The sequence below is a fragment of the Scyliorhinus canicula genome, chromosome 9 (genome assembly GCF_902713615.1).
Source record: "Scyliorhinus canicula chromosome 9, sScyCan1.1, whole genome shotgun sequence".
Classification (NCBI taxonomy): domain Eukaryota; kingdom Metazoa; phylum Chordata; class Chondrichthyes; order Carcharhiniformes; family Scyliorhinidae; genus Scyliorhinus; species Scyliorhinus canicula.
In genome coordinates, this window is record NC_052154.1 from 27,115,179 (window position 1) to 27,135,341 (window position 20,163).

The window sequence follows — 20,163 nt, forward strand, 5'->3', positions numbered from 1 at the left end:
AGTAGCTTCAAATATTGGAGAGCAAATCTAATTATGAATTACAAGGCTGCAATAACATCTAGTCAGACAGGACGAGCAATTCATTAACTGCGTATATATTATTTATCAATTTGCTGTTTGCTATTACTGTGTTAGGGATTCAGTTGAGCATTGAAGAATGAAAAAAAAAATGATTTTATCTCTTCAGGGTTGCTTCTGCACCATGCTACGCCCAGGTGGCAAAAAGGCTGTTGAAGAACTAATATTGCAGATATCTGAACACCTACATGCTTACTATTGGAGTTAGTTTGCACCAAACCACCTGATAAACTCAGACGTCCCTCTGCTGTGATGTCTGGCCATGTATTTGCTATTTGGCTCTGAACAAGCATCAGCCAGGCAGAGAGAAAATTCCTGTGTTTGTGTGCACAATTAAATAATGAACACTATCATTGTGACAAGGTGCCTATCATCGACAGTTTAATATATTTTTAGTTTGGACCCATGGAAAGGAAAATGGCAGAGCCTGATTTTAACACTGGGCTCATTTTCAATGAGCCACAATTCAAATTGCAGACACTGAAGCTAAAAACAGATGCAGAACACTTTTGCTCACTATAATCTCACAGATGGGTTTCCCACCTAGTTCTCTGACCCAACAGCAAATCACCCCACTCCTGCAGGAATTTCTGGTGGGTGAAGCAGAGTCCTATTTAAAATGGGAATACATCTCTGAAAACAAAGTTGTTTCCTTGTCTGTCAAATTTCACTGCCATGGTAGTGCAGCAAGAAACTGAGGCAACGGGATGCTCAGGCAAGCTTCCGGGATCTCTGAGGGCCCCCCAGAGGTCCTGCTGGAAGTGAGAAGGAAGAGGAGGGAAGTTCTCTTCGAGACAGTGCCAGGAAGATCCCCAAAAATTAAGTCCACGGAAACATAGGAAATAGGAGCAGGACCTTCGAGCCTGCTCCGCTATTCATTATGATCATGGCTAATCATCCAACTCCGTAGCCAGATCGCACCTTCCCCCCATATCCTTTGAAAGCCTTCACCCCAAGAGCTACATCTAACTGCTTTTTGGAAACATACAATGTTTTGGCCTCAACTGTTTTCTGTGGTAATGAATTCCTCACACCAACCACTCTCTGGATGAAGACATTTCTCCTCATCTCAGTCCTAAATGGTCCACACCATATCCTCAGACTGTGACCCCTGGTTTTGGACTTCCCCATGATCGGGAACAACCTTATTCCATCTACCCTGTCTAGACCTCTTAGAATTTTATACGTTTCTATGAGATAATAATATTATAATAATCGCTTATTGACACAAGTAGGCTTCAAGGAAGTTCAAGGAAGTGAAAAGCCCCTAGTCGCCACATTCCGGCGAGGCCGGTACAGGAATTGAACCTGTGCTGCTGTCATTGTTCTGCATTACAAGCCAGCGGTTTAGCCCACTGTGCTAAACCAGCCCCAACCCACCCTCATTTCATTCTTCTGAACTCCAGAGAATACAATCTTAACCAATTCAATCTCTCCTTATACGCCATCACAAGAATCAGCCTGGTAAATCTTCGCTGTCCTCCTTCTATAGAAAGAACATCCTTCCTTAGATAAGGAGACCAAAACAGAACACAATATTCCAGGTATGGCCTCATCAAGGCCCTGTATAATTGCAGCAACACATCCCTGCTTCTGTACTCGAACTCCCGCGCTATGAAGGACAACATACCATTTTACTTCTTTACCATCTGCTGCACCTGCATGCTTATCTTCAGCGACTGGTGTTCAAGGACACCCAGGTCTCATTGCACAATTCCCTCTCTTAATTTATAGCCATTCAGATAATAATCTGCCTTCCCATTTTTGCTATCAAAAGTGGATAACCTCACATTCATCCAAATTTTTCTGCATCTACCATGCATTTGCCCATTCACTCAACTTGTCCAAATCACACTGAAGGAACTCTGCATTCTCCTCACAGCTAACTCTCCTACCCAGCTTTGCGTCATCTGCAAATTTGGAGATATTACATTTAGTTCCCTCATCTAAATCATTAATATATATTCAGGCATTAACTGCATATATATATTATTTATTACTTTGTTGTTTGTTATTACATTGCTAAAATTACCAACAAAAATTAATTGCACCCAGGACCAGAATTCACTGCAGGAAGGATTTGAGTAACCCCACAAGAGTAGCAACGGTGAGTGTAGCCCTTAATTTCTTCAATTCCCTCCAAAACACATGGTAACAGTTATTTCCCCGTAACTTCACCACATTCTTGACCTCCTCCCACAAGGCTATAATGCTTCTCAATCTCATTACAAAAAATACTTTCTCATCTTCCTTACTCCTCTCACAGCCCAGCCAGTCTCTACAAGCTTCCTAGGCTTTGCACAGTCAGCAATTTTTCCCATGCCTCCTTCCTCGCTTCACACTCCACACACCCGCTCTCGTTTTCACACTTTGTCAATCCAATTGCTTCTTTCCCCCCCCCCAGCACTTGCACAATAAGCAACAGGCCCGCATAGATGCACATTTCTTTGTACAAGACACTCAAAATTTAATCTTTTCTCTCTGCAGGTCAAGCATATCAACAGGGGAAAGAGTAAGAATAAGAGGGGCATTTAGAACAAAAGTCAATGTTTACAGAAACACCCAACATTTTAAGGCTTTTTGAAATGCAGCAGAAAGTGAGAACTATCAAGATAGGACTTTTTCAAGCCAGATGCTTCTGTACAAGGGAACCCCTTTGAATAGCTCTACAGTTATTTTTCCTGATTATACCCAAGCTGTATAGTGATGCTTGGTGTCTGCTGCTGTCCAGTCCCTCAGTGCCATTCTAACATTTGAGCATTTTCTCTTTCTTGTAGTTAGTTCTCAACCCCCTGAAGAAAACGTCTCAGAGAAGAAACTTTCTGAGAGGCAACACTACACTCCATCACTCCCAAGCACCAGAATAGAGGTTGGCACCCAGCTTGGCTATATATTAAGGTAAAAGAGCAGCCAATGCCAGCGAGCAGCAGACGATACTCGTGGCAGAGACAGCTCATTGTATACCCATTTCCTGTTCAAGGCCTGCTGAGCAGGACCAAGATGTGGACATCAGTGGCCCAGTGCTTAGCATTGCTGCCTCACAGCGCCAGGGACCCGGGTTCAATTCTGGCCTTGGGTAACTGTCTGTGTTGAGATTGCATTTTCTCCTCATGTCTGTGTGGGTTTGCTCTGGGTGCTCCAGTTTCCTCCCAGTCCAAAGATGTGCAGGTTAGGTGGTTTGGTCATGATAAATTCCACCTTATCATCCAAAGATGTGCAGTTTAGCTGGGGTTACGGGGATGGGGCGTGGGTGCGGGCCTAAGTGAGGTGTTCTGTCGGAGAGTCGGTGCAGACCCGATGGGTCGAATGGCCTCTTTCTGCACTGTAGGAATTCTATGTTTCTAACGATGAGAAGAAAACTGCCTGCTTCACACAAGCCATTAAATCAGATACTGGAAGGCCTGCCAAGGAGTTTAATCACCATGGTTGAAAGTATAGATTAATCCACTTCCAGCCTGTGTTATTGTTATCATGCTTGGCATTAGAATTCTGCAGTTTACCTTGGAGAGTGTGGTAACCTCCAGGATGCTGCAATTGGGCCCACAGAACAGGAGACAATGTTCACAGATTTTGTGGAAGCTCAAATGGGTGCCATGGAGACGCTGGGCATAACCTTATTCATAGAATGGCTGACATCCACCTGAGACAGACCAATTGAGCAAAAGCATAGATGTTTTCAAGATATCGCTCATCTTGTTCAGTCTAATGTTCCCATATATCAGTGGTAGTGCTGAGTCTCAGACCTGTGTGCATGACAGTAGCATGACACACGCAGCAAGTGCCGGCCCCCATCAGATTGTCAGTATGTCCGATTCCTCAACCAATATCATCCATAGCGCCAGTCTGCTAGCTGGGTCAGGGTTCCCCAGCAGCTGTTGAAGTTTTGCAGTTTACAGTCTCTAGCGGTGGTGACCACACACCATTCGACAGAAATGGAGTGAAAACCTTTGCTGTCAGTATAAGCAGCAGGCTCATCTTCTGGCATCTTGATAGCTGCACGTGTGCAGCCCTGATCAAAAGACAAGACAGTCACTGCTGCGAATCTCAAACTCTCTCATTCTGGCCACTGACATCCATCAAGAGAGTATTGTGCTGGATTGCTCCGGCAAGGAAGGCCTGAATGACCTGTTTAATGCAACGGTGCACTGCAGAGTGCAAGCCTGCAGCAGGAGCCTATGGCGAGAAAATTAAGAATGCTGATGACTTTGACAGCCACAGAAAAAGCTTGCTGCACCTCCCACCCCCACTCTCAGTCCAGCGGGCATCATGTCCAGCTGCAATGGGATTGCATAGATCAGAAACAGCTCACCTGGCGAAGTGCAGCCTCCTCATATATCACTCCTCTGAAAGAAGTCAAGGAAGTTGTGATCTCTAGGTGTTCTGGGCAGAATTTAAATTCTATAAATTCTATGATAAGTTGTGATCTCTAGGTGTTCTGGGCAGAATGGGGTGTGTCAGGCGCAGCTTCGTCACCGGCTATGTTCCAGAAGGCTAAGCTGCTGGTCCTTCAGGCTGCTGTTGATCACGTTCCTCCAGCTGTTCAGCCATCCAAAGCAGTAATGCAAAAATAACTCTCAGCATTTAAAAAAAGTGTTTAATAAGAGTGGGTAAGAGGGGAGAAAAATCAGAAAGAAGCAAACTAGTAGCTGAGAACTACGGTTTCACTCTTCAGCATACCTGATATCCATTGCAACTATGCTTTCAGCTGCCTGTGCCCTGACCTCCGGAATTCCCTCCCTAAACCTCTCCTCCTCTCACCCCTCCTGTAGGACGCTTCTTAAAATCTACCTCCTTGACCAAGCTTTTTGGTCACCCACCCAACTATCTCCAGATGTGACTCAGAGTCAACATTTTGTTTGATAAGTCTCCCGTGAAGTCCACTGGGACGTTTTACTATGATAAAGGTGCTATATGAATGCACAGTTGCCGTTGTTGTTGTGGAATGTAGCTGAGCAGTGCAGTGAGTTACAGCGTTGCCCGTCAATCCTTGGAAACTAGATTTGGGTCCAACCTAGAAGAGGGTTTTTCAAAGTGCAGGTCATGACCCAGCGGGTGGGTCGTGGGCAGGTGTCAGGAAGGTCGCAGGGCAATCGGTCGCGCCGTTCTGGCAGGTGGTCCCAATCTTGGGAGAAGTGCCCAACAGCCGCTACCGGCTTTTACATTGAGAATGGAGGCCGCTGCTGCTTTTTAAATGAAAATAAATGAGGCTGTGCATAGTCTTCCAGCCAGAGGCGGCAGCAGAGAGCAGGTCACACACCCTGTATGTGAATTTGACATTAAGCGCCTTGTGCTTTTGGCATCAAATCACAGAATGGAGTTGCTTCCATTTTCTCACTGCTGGCAAAGGACTGTCTTAAAAGTAATGGACAGCCAGAGACTCAAAGAGACTCTATTCAAAGAGGATCCCACAACTGAATCTGCTGAAGACAGCTGCTCAATCAGGAGAGTCCAGGGCAGGACAGAGCAGGGCTAGTGATATCTCTGTGCAGAGGTCCAGGGTCTCTGGTTAACAGTCAACAAAGAAGAAATTTAACTCAGGAACAAAGCAGTATAATGATGATCTCTTGGGGTATGGCTTTGTCAATTGTGCCAATGAAAATAAGCATGCAAAACCCGTGAGTGTTAAATGCAGGGAAATACTGACAAATGAGAGTTTCAAAGTTGCAAATTTTGAAAGAGAAGTGGTGGGTGAAAAATTATTTTGACGTTGAGACCCAAGAGTCAGTTATTAACTTACGGTTGACTCCAAATTAAAAGACTATGCTGCTGTAGCTGACCTGTGATACCACATTAAAAACACACCAAAAGTCCATGAGGCTGTCAGCATTTCTAGAGTAGCATCTCCCAGGAGTACCCAGTCCTGAGTGAAACAAAATTGCATTTTGTTGCTACTGCCCTTCATGAAGTTTTCATAAAGTTGAAGATGGCACAAAGGAGCTGGCTGAAATCTGCACCTGATATGCACATTGTCCTCTCCTCCTGTGAACCTGATTGGAGTGAGATCATGAGTACCAAGCAGGCTTTTGCATTAAAGGTAAGTGAACATGACATGTATCGCAAAAGTCGGCCAGTGTGTGTCACAAGGTTTGCTGGCATGGGACACGAAGGTGGCCAGTTGGCAAAAGTGGGTCCCGGAAAAATATTTGTACAGCACTGGTCAAGACTAATGCTAAAGATCTTTTTCTCACTTCAAAGAATGCGGTAGACTGATACGAATTGCGATTGAGAGGCCTCAACTCACTTTCTGATGAGAGTGGGAATTCGACACTCTTTTACACTGATTAACATTGAATTGACAGTCTGACTCAATGCATTCATGGTGACAACCACTGAAGGAAAATTGAAACATCTGGATGGTGTTGTTCAGGTGCTCTTGGGTGTGTTAAAAACCCAAATAATGTTATGGGAGGTCACCAGTTTAGATTTGTTCCTGGGATGTGGGTGTCACTGACAAGACCAGCATTTATTGCCCATCCCTAAATTGCCCTTGGAAAGCAAGGCTTCCCAGGCCATTTCAGAGGGTAGTTAAGAGTCAGCTCATTACGGCAGCAGTGTCGCAGTGGTTAGCCCTGCTGCCTCACGGTGCTGAGGTCCCAGGTTCGATTCCGGCTCTGGGTCACTGTCCGTCTGGAGTTTGCACATTCTCCCCGTGTCTGCGTGTGTTTCTCCCTCACAACCCAAAGATGTGCAGGATAGGTGGATTGGTCATGCAAAAATGCCCCTTAATTGGATAAAATGAATGGGGTACTCTAAATTTTAAAAAAAGAGTCAACTTATTACTGGAGTCACATGTAGGCCAGACCGGGTAAGGACAGCAAATTCCCTTCCCCTAAAGGAAGTAAACCAGATGGGTTTTTACAGCAATCAATGGTAGTTGTCACAGTCACCCATTATTGAACTAAGACTAGTCTTATATTCTAGATTTCATAGAATCATAGAATCCCAACATTGCAGAAGGAGGCCTTTTGGCCCATCAGGTGCGCACCGTCCCTCTCAAAGAGTATCTTATCCAGGTCCACTCCCCCAACTCATTCCCGTAATCCGCCTAACCTGCACATCCCTGGGCACAAAGGGGAAGTTTATCATGGCCAATCCACCGAACCTGCACAACTTTGGGCTGTGGGAGGAAACTGGAGCACTTGGAGGAAACACACGCAGAGTATGTTCAAACACCATACCAAGGCCGGAATAGAACCCGGGTCCCTCGTGCTGTGAGGCAGCAGTGCTAACCACTATGCCACCTTGCCGGCTAATCAATGTATTAATTGAATTTAAATTTTACCAGCGCCATGTTGGGATTTGAACCTGTGTCCTCAGAGCATTAGCCCGAGCCTATGGACCACTAGTCCAGTGACATTACCACGATGCCAGCATCTCCCCTTAGTCTGGCACTTGCATATGGTAAACACTGCTCTATGGCATTTCCTATCCCTGTACGAATCAAATGCAGCAAATGAGGAGGATAGGGCCAAAAGGAGATTTGAAGTCAAGTTTTTAGCCAAACACCAAGGTGATTTTTAGACTATCAAGAGGGTTGATCATAAAATGATGAAAATTGTCAGCCCCTAATACAGTTGTTGATGTTTTAAGTCACATATTCAATGTCAGATATTGAATATTCAAGAGGGTGGTGATGTGTGACAGAGATTGCTAAGTATCAGTAATTTTCTCCAGGGAGGAAGAGCTTCTCTGTTCACATTTGTAGCAATCATCAGCATGTTCTTTATAACTCCTGAATACAGTCGGACTCCTAATAGCAAATTCCCCACTGTCATTTGGTCCTATTTTCTTCTCATCTTCAAACCTCCAAGCTCCGAGTGAAAGCATCAGAACATTATAAATAAAAAGGAAAATAAAAGATAGCCCAAAGAGAAAAAAAATACCCGAACAAAACCCCACATCATTTTAACCACAAACACATCTTTCTTGTTCGACTGAAAAGAATTTCAGTTTCTCTGGTTTAGCTTTAGAATGAAAGCCTCTCATCCCTGATGGAATTTTTAAAAATCTCTTCCACAAAGTTTCAATGGCCTTGGAATCCTTCTTGAGGTGAGGTGGGGCCCCCAAAACTGGACACAACTGCAGTCTAACCACTGATTTCTATTGTTTAGCATTACTTAGTCAATAGTCGATGAGTGGAATTTTATTTGAAGGCACGGGGGCTCATGGAATGCCGCGTGTGGCCTACCACTGCTTACCCACCAGCTCCAACCAGTCTCCTATTTTAAGGGAGATGGTGGAGGCATTGGGTTGCCAGCCACCCTCGAGCCTATTAAATCAATATTGAACCAATTAATTGCCAGTTATGGGCCTCATCCTGTCTCTACTGTTATTTTGCCTGTGGCACCATATGGACGACACAGCAAATCTGGCTGCATGGGCTGTCAGGCAAAGGGGGTGATGCAGCCTCCTTTGGGCATCCGTGCTATGCCTATTGGATGCACCCCGCCCCAAGGTCAGACCCACCTTTAACCCTCCCCGAACCCTTTCACTCGCTCCTGATGGCCCGTCAGTCCAGTCTCTTTAAACTCCTCTTCTTTGTGGACCGGCAACAGTGACTAGTATTCAAACCTGCTGGGACTGCAGAGCTGTCGTCCATCCAAATACCTGCAACTTCCTCCCCAGTTGGCGGCAGAAGTCTCACTCTGAGCCAATTAGTACCCCACCAGTCGTAAAATAGCTGAGGGGTAGCTTGTATGAGCAGGGATTCATCCCAGCTTGTGGTTGTTCATTTTTTTTAGAGTGGGATGAATATAATTAATCTGGGAGCAGATCATCTTCCTGTTCTATCAGCCATAATATGGGTTTGGCGCAACCTATAAAAATGGGTGAAGAACCAAAAGCTTAAAAATCAGGACAACTATTTTTCCGTAATCAAAATATGGAGTGGTCAGAGACAAAGTTGCTGCTTTTGGTGTTGGAAAAACAAATACAGTTTTAAGGGATTTATAATTGTATTGGTAAACATTAGAAGTGAGGTATAGTTTTAAATGGATTTAATTTAATGGTACTGCACCTGGAAGGGTAAAATCTATAGTTAGATACATGCTGGACAACGGTCTTTGTATGTGTGCGTATTAGGTTTCAATTCCAACTGTGATTCTATTGTGCTTAGAGAGGGCTATGGTGTAAAGAGTAAATAAACCAGCAGTGGTTGCTCAGCAACTGGGGCCTTGTATGATAGAGAAACTTTTATGTTTTAGTTTACCTAATTTGATTGCAGTTTGAGATCAGTAGTGAGAAAGAAAGCAGCTCTCACAGCTCTCCTAGAAGCAGTTGGTTTTAAAACATGAAAGAGAGAACATCGCTCTCAGCATTGCTAGAAGAAAAGCCGTATTATGGAGTAATGGTTCCGAAAACAGATGCCAGGGCAGCACAGTGGCACAGTGGTTAGCTGAGCTGCCTCACGTCGCTGAGGTCCCAGGTTCGATCCCGGCTCTGGATCACTGTCTGTGTGGAGTCTGCACATTCTCCCTGTGTTCGCGTGGGTTTCGCCCCCACAACCCAAAGATGTGCAGGGTCGGTGAATTGGCCACGTTAAATGGCTCCTCAATTGGAAAAAAAATAATTGGGTACTCTGAGTTTAAAAAAATAAACAAGAAAACAGATGCCAAAAACCTAAAGTGCAGCTAGTTAAGGAAACTAGAGAAATGAATAGAGGTTTCCAAGAAGTCTGGAATGAACAGAACAGAGGAAACTGGGAACCAAACCAGATTACTGTTCAGTAAAGTTACAGAGAGTTGAAAAAGCATTGGAGCATGTGAGGCCAGAAAGATATCTGTAGTCGTGCTGCAGATACCTTTGTGAGAAATTACTACAGTTTGGGAGACATTATTGAAATAATTGTGGAAATCGGTGGCTGGACCTCGTAGTTTATCTGAGAGCCTTTAAGACAAACTAAGTCCTGAAGGGGGTGGTGTCAATCCTGGACTGGACTCACTGTTAAAAGTGGAGTGGAAGCTTTACTTAAAAGAGTTATTTGTAATCCGTGTCAATATTAAAATGTATGTGTATTTGTTAATTTCTGTCTGTATTTGTCAAGCTTTTTTTTTTGTAAATTTAGAGTACCCAATAATTTTTTTCCAATTAAGGGGCAAGTTCGCGTGCGCAATGCACATCTTTGGGTTGTGGGGGTGAAACCCACGCAGACACGGGGAGAATGTGTAAACTCCACATGGACAGTGATCCCGGAGGATTTGAACCTGGGTCCTGGTGCCGTAGGCAGCAATGCTAACCAGTGCGCCACCGTGCCCCCACAGGCATTTGACAAGCTAAGGGGGAGTAAAGGAGTATTGTATTATAATCCAACCTTTCATGTTTAATAAATGTTTTTTTTCTTGTTGCTAAAACTAATTAACAGTCCTGTGACTCTATTCCTCCACGTTTCCCCTAGAAAGAGACACTAATGGGGTGATTGAACTCACACAGGAAGCTCCTTGACTTTAATTAGAGAGCAATGTAGGAAGAGTCAGAAAGACACCGGTGTGAATTATGTGTAATCATAAAAAGAGTAAAATCTCTCCAAAAGATATTAAAAAACTATTAACTATGCTGATTTATATTGTTTCCTGGTTTGTTTCTTTCGCATTGTGGCTGGGTCAAAATCCTGGAACCCTACCGTGCAGCATCGTCGGTGTGCCTTCAACACATAGACAGTAGTGGCTCAAGAAGAAGGTTAACCACCTACTTCTCAAGGGCAGCAAGTGATGGACAATAAATGCCTGCCTTACCATCGAGGCCTATATCCGAAAATGGTTTCTTTGAAATCATGTTTCAACCATCCTTGCTAGTCATATGGGTGTTTTGTTTTATTATTATATTTAGAGGACTTGGGGAAATCAAATCAAAGAACTTGGACTAGTTTCTCCGCACCCCGACGCTGAAATCGTGTTTGGCGATGAGATGGAGAATCCAGTTTCCTGCATGAAATCGGGACTGGCGCCGTTTCAGTGATTCTCCGCACCCCCCCCCCCCCCCCCCCCCCCCTTCTGATTATCCACCACCTGAGGCCATTGCCTGAGCCCCGCCCCGCTAATCTCCCCCACGACCGGCTGAATTTCTGACAGCGTGGACCACTCATGCTCCTGCCATGCGGGATACTCGCGAGGTGACTCCAGACTCAGTCCGCGGCCTCCACAGTTGGGGGCAGGCCGATCGGGGGGCGTGGGCGTGGGGGGGGGCTCATTCAGAACTGGGGTATTTTTGAGTGGGTGCTCCGAGCGGACGGGCGGGTGGGCGGCCGGCCAATCGGGGGCACTATTTTTGCGGTCCTGGTCCACGGTCTGAGTCCGCCATGGAGCATGGCGCAGCCCCTGTGGCCACCGCCGTGCGCATGCGCAGCCTCTGACCTGGAAGTGTGGGGGGGGGCGTATCAGCAGCTGAAGCTGCGAGCTCCATGACAGCTTCCTGCTAGTTCCCTGCAAGGCTGTGAATCTGTGGCCTTTTGACGCCAGTTTTTCTGGTATAAAAGACCACAGTTTTCACGACGGCGTGTGGACATAATCCCTGAAACGGAGAATCCAGCCCCTTATATTCATATAGTACCTTCTTACATCTCAAGCCACCCGAAAGTGCTTTGTAAATACTGGAGTGTCATTGAAGTCCAACCATTGTTATATAGGCAAACATGAGGGGTACTTTATTTTACATACTGCAAGGTTCCAGGCAGTACATTTAAGGGAAACATGGTGGGCAGTAAATTAAATAAACTCTTGCACTGCTTGTAATATAATACATAGAACATAGTACTGTACCATGGAATTTTTCTGTCCATCTGTAAGGTATTTGATGAATCAATTTAATACCTCATCCAAAAGACAGCACTTCTGACAATGAAACACACCACCACCACAGAACTGAATTATCAGGCTAGATTTTATGGTCAAGACTGTACTGTGGGGTTTGTACCTATCAACTTCCCATCCAGAGATTTTTTTTTAAATTATAAATTTAGAGTACCCAATTATTATTTTTTTTCCCAATTAAGGGGCAATTTAGTATGGCCAATCTACCTACCCTGCACATCTTTGGATTGTGGGGTGAAACGCACGCAGACACAGGGAGAATGTGCAAACTCCACACGGACAGTGACCCAGGGCCGGGATTTGAACCCGAGTCCTCAGTTCCGTAGCCCCAGTGCTAACCACTGCACCACCATGCTGCCCTTCCCCATCCAGAGATGAGAGTCCTTCCTAGTCAGCCAAGCTGATACCTGAAAATGAATCAAGACGTTAAATTATTTAAAGACAGGAAGTCTGTTCAATCTATTCAACTCACTTCATTGTCTGAACTTCAGACAACCCAGGCAAAATATTTCCATCTGACTCCTTCCTTGGCACGTTGCATTGTAATTTAAAATCAAGAACCTGCATCCTTCAATGCCCAGTACCATGCTGCATTGGAGAACCCAATGATTAACATTGTGTTCTTATGAAACAGGTTTCCACCCTGTTCCCCCTGTCTCTCTCTCACACCTGCCCTCACCACTGAATTCTCCATCTCAGTTTCATCACTATAAGGAAGTGTTGAGAGAGCGCTACATGCTCACAGGCAAGATTAGAGGGTGAATCATTCCCCAGCTGCTTTCACCCAGGAGTTAGATTGCGTCAGTATTGTTAGAAGTGAGAGAGTTGGTCACTTACCAGCCCACATTCTCAATAAAAAATGATCAGGAGGGTGGCATGTGGCGCAGTGGATAGCACTGGGACTGCGGTGCTGAGGACCCGGGTTCGAATCCCGGCCCTGGGTCAATGTCCGTGTGGAGTTTGCACGTTCTCCCCGTGTCTGCGAGAGTTTAACCCCCACAACCCAAAGATGTGCAAGTCAGGTGGATTGGCCATGCTAAATTGCCCCTTAATTGGGAAAAAAAATAATTGGGTACTCTAAATTTATTTATTTTTAAACACAAAAAAATGATCTGGTGTACCACAAGGACAAAATAAGGGGAAAAAAACACCGACAAACAAAAATGCAAATCCTTTTCTGAGTACTTTATTCACTGAGCTAGGTCAAATTCCAAGCTATAGATTAATAACTTAATTTGTTAAGTGGGTACTCAGCAAGTTACCACAGAAATTTACAATAAAGAAATAGAAAGTGAAAAGTGGAATAGAGGCAAGGAGAGAGTATGAAAAGAGACTGGCAGCTAAAATAAAAGGGAATTCAAAAATCTTCTGGAGGCATACAAATCATAACAGGTCGAAGGAAGAGGGATGAGGCTGATTTAGATCAGAAATCGATGTATGCATGGCAGTAAAGAACAGGATTGAGGTACTAGATTATGCTTTGTATCTGTTTTTATAAAGGAAGAAGTTGCTGACAAAGTCACAGTGAAATTCTGGATTGGCAAAAAATTGATAAAGAAGAGATTTTAAGTTTGCTGTACTTAAAGTTGATAAATCACCAGGAGCAGATGAAATATGTCCAAGGATGCTGAGGAGAGAAGTAACAGTGGTGTAACAATATCTAGAGCAAAGTTAACAGTCCATTGGGTGAATTAATTAAGGAAAACTAGGCCCAGCAGGAGGGAGACGAGCGCAGGTCGGCTGGATCGGATATGGCGGTCACCACCATCGCCACCCAGAGGGGCCCGCATATTTCAGATTTGGAGTTGTCCTCCTGAATGTAAACAAGCCTGGTCTTATGCTTGCTCACCAGTAAATCAAGAAGACGGCTTCAGGTGGCCGCTATGTGATGTTCATTGGAGAATTTCCACATCCTTCGCATTGTACCAACTCAGCAACAGCAGCAAGTGCAACTTGATGCATGGCAGCTCAACAGTTTTGAACAGGCATGGCTACTGTGGGTAGACATCAATGTGGTACAGGCAAAACTGGCAAAAAACTAGGGAATGACACGTATGGACCCGTGCTGCAGAATACGTCTTGGATATGCAGTATATGAGACACCTACAGCACACAATGGGGCAAAAAACCCACGATGAAACAAAGTTGTTTAATGCACTGTGCCACCTTGTGTTGATTCATTTTACTTGGAGATATTTGATGAATGAGCATTTCCCATGGACGATAGAATTGCTTGGACTCACATCACTATCCCGGAATTACTAAAAGAGGGCAAAGTCATGGATGAATGGTACAGCCTGAGTGGGAGGCAGGGTGATGATAAAGAAGGAATGATCAACCTTGTTTTGTCCTATGTAACACTGCCACCAAACATATTGGTGCAGCCACAGCCAGTAGTGCTAATGCCCACTGTTTACCAACAGGGGCTAGGATACGTGCCTATTACAGGAATGCAACTGTCTACACACAAGGAATTATTCCAATTGCAGCGCCAACACATGTATCTGCTCCACAAAATCTGTACAGCGAGGAAGATCTCAAATCCATTCAGGATATGTTCCCTGACATGTACAGAGAAGTGATCCGCTCAGTGCTGGAAGCACAGAGGGGCAACAACAATGCAGCAATTAATTCTTTGCTCCAGATCAATGAAAAATCCTAGGAATATGTGCAGTCACTGTCAATATTGCAAAGGCCCCATAATAACCAGTGTATCTCTGCATCAATAACTTTGAGCTTTCTGTCTGCCGATCTTTCTTGTTTACGAATGCATGGGTCCGGTAAACAGCACGTTATACAAAGTGTGTAACTGCATTAAACGTAAATGAACATTCCATTATCTAAGTGCAGATGCTTAAGTTCAGAAAGGCTGATTAAATTCCTATCTCATGGTTATCGTAAACCAAGGGTTGCCCCACTGAGCTTGGGTAAACTTGATGCTTGGGTCTTTGAAGTAATTCTATTGTGCATTCAGCAGCATTTAATGCTGATGGTCCACCTGTCAAGTGCTTTGAGAATTTTTTTATTTCTTAGAGTTTATTAAAAATGTATATTGATTGGAAAAAAAAATTAACCCAGCACTGGCAATTAAGACAACCTGTTTGAGCTTTGATGAGGTGGCAGAGGGTTGATGAGGGTAAGACGGTTGATGTGGTGGGCATAGAAATCTTAAAGTCTATTCATAAAATGCCACAAAATAACCTTGGCAGTAGAGTAAAAGCCCCTGGAATGAAAGGAAGAGTTCAGCATGGATGCAACATTCACTGAGTGAGAGGAAACAGAGTAGTGGTGAATGGTTATTTTCCAAACTGGAGGAGGGTACACAGTGGGGTTCCTCATGCATCAGTACTAGAACCACGGGCGGGATACCGCCCAGCCCTGGGCCGGGCCAGAGAATCCCCGCGACCGGGCCATGCCGCCCCGACGCTGGCAAGCGATTCTCCGCGTCTTGGAAAGGTTTATAAGAGATAGGATGTATAATCATCTGGAAAGGAATAATATGATTAGAGATAGTCAACATGGTTTTGTGAAGGGTAGGTCATTCCTCACAAACATTATTGAGTTCGTTGAGAAGGTGACCAAACAGGTGGATGAGGGTAAAGCAGTTGATGTGGTGTATATGGATTTCAGTAAAGTGTTTGATAAGGTTCCCCATGGTAGGCTATTACAGAAAATACAGAGGCATGGGATTCAGGGTGATTTAGCAGTTTGGATCAGGAATTGGCTAGCTGGAAGAAGACAAAGGCTGGTGGTTGATGGGAAATGTTCAGACTGGAGTCCAGTTACAAGTGGTGTATCACAAGGATCTGTTTTGGGCCACTGCTGTTTGTCATTTTTATTTTATTTTATTTTTTTAAATAAATTTAGATTACCCAATTATTTTTTCCAATTAAGGGGCAATTTAGCGTGGCCAATCCACCTACTCTGCACATTTTTGGGTTGTGGGGGCGAAACCCACACAGACACGGGGAGAATATGCAAACTCCACACGGACAGTGACCCAGAGCCGGGATCGAACCTGGGACCTCAGCACCGCGAGGCGGTTGTGCTAACCACTAGGCCACCGTGCTGCCCTGTTTGTCATTTTTATAAATGACCTGGAGGAGGGCGTAGAAGGATGGGTGAGTAAATTTGCAGATGACACTAAAGTCGGTGGAGTTGTGGACAGTGCGGAAGGATGTTACAAGTTACAGAGGGACATAGATAAGCTGCAGCGCTGGGCTGAGAGGTGGCAAATGGAGTTTAATGCAGAAAAGTGTGAGGTGATTCATTTTGGAAGGAATAACAGGAAGACAAAGTACTGGGCTAATGGGAAGATTCTTGGTAGTGTGGATGAGCAGAGAGATCTCGGTGTCCATGTACATAGATCCCTGAAAGTTGCCACCCAGGTGGAGAGGGTTGTTAAGAAGGCGTACGGTGTGTTAGCCTTTATTGGTAGAGGAATTGAGTTTCGGAGCCATGAGGTCATGTTGCAGCTGTACAAAACTCTGGTGCGGCCGCATTTGGAGTATTGCGTGCAGTTCTGGTCGCCGCATTATAAGAAGGATGTGGAAGCATTGGAAAGGGTGCAGAGAAGATTTACCAGAATGTTGCCTGGTATGGAGGGAAGATCTTATGAGGGAAGGCTGAGGGACTTGAGGCTGTTTTTGTTAAGAGGTGACTTAATTGAGGCATACAAGATGATCAGAGGTTTAGATAGGGTGGACAGTGAGAGCCTTTTTCCTCGGATGGTGATGTCTAGCACGAGGGGACATAGCTTTAAATTGAGAGGAGATAGATATAGGACAGATGTCAGAGGTAAGTTCTTTACTTAGAGAGTATTAAGGGCGTGGAATGCCCTGCCTGCAACAGTAGTGGACTCGCCAACACGAAGGGCATTCAAATGGTCATTGGATAGACATATGGACGATAAGGGAATAATGTAGATGGGCTTTAGAGTGGTTTCACAGGTCAGCGCAACATCGAGGGCCCAAGGGCCTGTACTGCGCCGTAATGTTCTATGTTCTATGTTCTGCAGGGTGGAGAATCTGCGCCATTGGCGCTGGTGTTGTTTGCGCGGCGCTGGCCGCGGGCCGCTCTACACCTGCTCTCAGCTGGCGGGAACTCAGCGTGGAAAGGTCAGGTGGCGGCCTTTGGGGAGGGAGGGGGGCTCCGACCCTGGGGAGGGGCCTCTGATTCGGCCTGGTCCGTGATCGGGGCCCACAGATCGCTGGGACGGCCTCTCTGGCTGGGGGACTCATTTCCTACGTGCCAGTCCCTGTAGTCCTGCGCCATGTGGCGTTGGGGCCGGCGCATTGAAGGAAGCCAATGCGCATGCGCGCCAGCGCCACTGCGCATGTGCACGTTGGTGCTGGCGCCACTATGCATGTGCGGATCCCACGGTACACAGTTCGCGCCGGGACCAGCAGCTGGAGCAGCTTGAACCATTCCAGTGCCGTGCTGGCCCCCTATAGGGGTCATAATTAGTCCTGGGAGCGGCCCGTTCATGCTGAAAGGTCTTACCTGGTCTGGCCTTCATGTGACTTTAGATCTTCAGCAATGTAGTTGACTCTCAAATGCCCTCTGAAATGAAGGGATTGGATGGCAATAAATGCTGGCCGAGCCAGTGATGTCCACATCCCATTAAATGAATTTTAAAATGCGAGCAGCACAGGGTGGCTAGAACCTCATCCTCGTGGGTTCTCCGCAAAGCAATTTCCAGAAGGTGGGAGTTCTCCACCCAGCAACTTTGCTTTTGGACCTTCTTCCAGGGTCTTTGCCATGGGATCGGACCTTCTTCCAGGGACTTTGCCGTGCATTTGGACCATTGCGCTGCAGGTGAAAGGCAACGGGATGTAATGTGGGGCAACAATGTTCTGTTTGGGGGCGGGATGGGTGGTTGAGATAGATTAGGAGAGGACTGAAGAGGTGTTGGTGGGGTGATGCAAGCCAAGTGCTGGGCAGGAAGAGGGTGGGATTGCCAATGGGATTGGGAATACAGGGCTGAGATTCTCGGAGAGCAAGTGTACGTGAACATTGACTCACACATTGTCAAAGGAGAAAGGAGAGGGTTTGAGGGTAAGTAGGGGAGGTCAAATGTAATGCCAGGGAAAGCAATAGTACTGGAGAAAGAACATGTGTAACTAGCGGAGGGAATATGGTTCCAGAGGTCATATAGAATGAAACAGCCATCATTACTGGTCTAGTCGAGGCTAAGCAGAGCCTTGTGTTGGAAATCACAGGATGCTGCATCAGAGTCGGCTCAGTGGCTGAATGGATATGCAGGTCATCTCAACTGAACAACTGAAAAGGAACTCCAGCAGGCACTACTGAAAGCGCGAGGTACCTGGGACATGAGGCTTTGATGGATGAACTCAGCGTGTGCGGGAGAGTGCTTGCACATGGCTCACAAGTGGCCTGGCATAGAGCCTTGCCTCCCTGCAGATTCACTTGGGGAATTGGGTGTCCTCAAGAAAGAAGCGGGAGGGTGTTCAGTAAGTCATAAGGACCAAGCTGAAACAAGACAATAGACATTATTGAAGTGAAAGTGGCTATATTTAACTAGGTTCCCTAATTGTGACAATTAATTGTTCATCTGTGCAACCAGTTGTGATCAATATTTCTTGATTTTCCTTGGCCTACTACTACTTTTAGGTTCTCCTCTGACTCCCCACTGCAAGGCCGATTTCTGAGGACTGTCCTCGGACTTGGACCTCACAGATGCCTCTTCCCCAGCACTATTCCAAGTGCTGGTGAGCTTGGCTGATCCTGTCTCCTCCTGCTGGGACACATGTGCGTGCAGTGACCAGACCACCAGAATGTGACACCCTCCTACAATAGAGCACATGACCACCGAGGTGTGTGTCTCTGGGATGGTGGATGGTACAGGTATCTAGTGTTATGCCTCTAAAGGTGAACACCTCTCCTTTGCCCCACTCTCCTGGTTCCTCTCTGGACTTCTGTTGAGGCCAGAGAGAGTTCTCATCCTCGAGTCTTGGCCTCTTCCTGTGGCACCTGTAAGTGAGAGAGGAGAGAGCGAGTGACACCATGAGCTTCGTCCAATATGAAGGCACACTTGGCCCCTCAGGTTGTTATACCATGCATTGATCCTTACTGGGTGGAGGCCCAAATCCAAGCTCCCCATTGCCAATTGCCCAGTCCTGCTCCACACCTGCTAGCTGAGCCACCCTCTCCACGAACTTGGTGAGAACATTTAGATGTGCTGCCCCCGGCCCCAGTCTTCTCATATTCTTGTCGGTTGTGCCTCGACTGATACTGCTGAAAGACAACAGAAAGATGGGATTGAGAGATAGTGTGTTGCATCCATCTGCACATAGCAATTTCATGTTCATTTCTCATACTTCCACACTTAGACGTAACCCACTGGATTGTACGGTATGGCATTAGTGCTCTGCAGGTTGTACAGAAGGGCTGTGTGCCAGCTCTCTCCAGAGCACTAAGCCCATCCACATACAGGGGTAAGGCTCAAAGTGGCATATCATTTGCTGGTGCCCTGTGCACTTCAGCCCATTTGCCCCCTTCCATGCAGCATTTATTTATCGATAAGAAAGGGTGAAGGAGGCACAGTGCTCACTCCACTGCAGCATCCCATAGCTACTGCACTGGGGCTATGGCACGCAACCTTCTGCTATTGCTATGGAGGCCCATGTACTCTGACATTCATAAGTTTCATTGCAGTTGGTGTGAACAGTTGAAGTTTCACTTACCTTGGTGGAGTGGATGAGGTTATTCAACTCTTTCCAATATTGCATGCCTGAGCTGTGCTGGACAGCTTGGGCATTTACAGCATCTGCGACCAGCACGGCAGTTAGGAAGGTAAATGCAATGTTAGCATGTCGAGAGGGCTAGAATAGAGCAGCCGGGATGTACGATGTACTTCTGAGGCTGTATAAGGCTCTGGTCAGACCCCAGTTGAAATATTGTGAGCAGTTTTGGGGCTCGTATTTAAGGAAGGATATGCTGGCCTTGGATAGGGTCAAGAGGAGATTCACAAGAATGATCCCTGGAATGAAGAGCTTGTCGTATGAGGAACGGTTCAGGACTCTGGCTCTGCCCTCATTGGAGTTTAGAAGGATGATGGGGGAACTTATAAAAACTTACAGGATACTGAGAGGCCTGTATTCTTGATTAATAAGGGGATCCAGGGTTCATAGAATCATAGAATTTACAGGGCAGGAGACCACTCGGTCCATCAAGTCTGCACCGACCCTTGGAAAGACCACCCTACTTCAACCCATATCTCCACCTATCCCCGTAAACCCAGTAACCCGACCTAACACTA

General features: G+C 45.8%; 1 protein-coding gene and 1 pseudogene across 1 annotated transcript in view; both read left to right on the plus strand.

The window, feature by feature from the left end:
• Positions 1-20,163, plus strand: part of zfhx3 (zinc finger homeobox 3) — a 589,682-nt gene that overhangs the window by 23,443 nt on the left and 546,076 nt on the right. The window lies entirely within an intron of this gene.
• On the plus strand, positions 13,634-14,544 carry LOC119971176 (annotated as a pseudogene).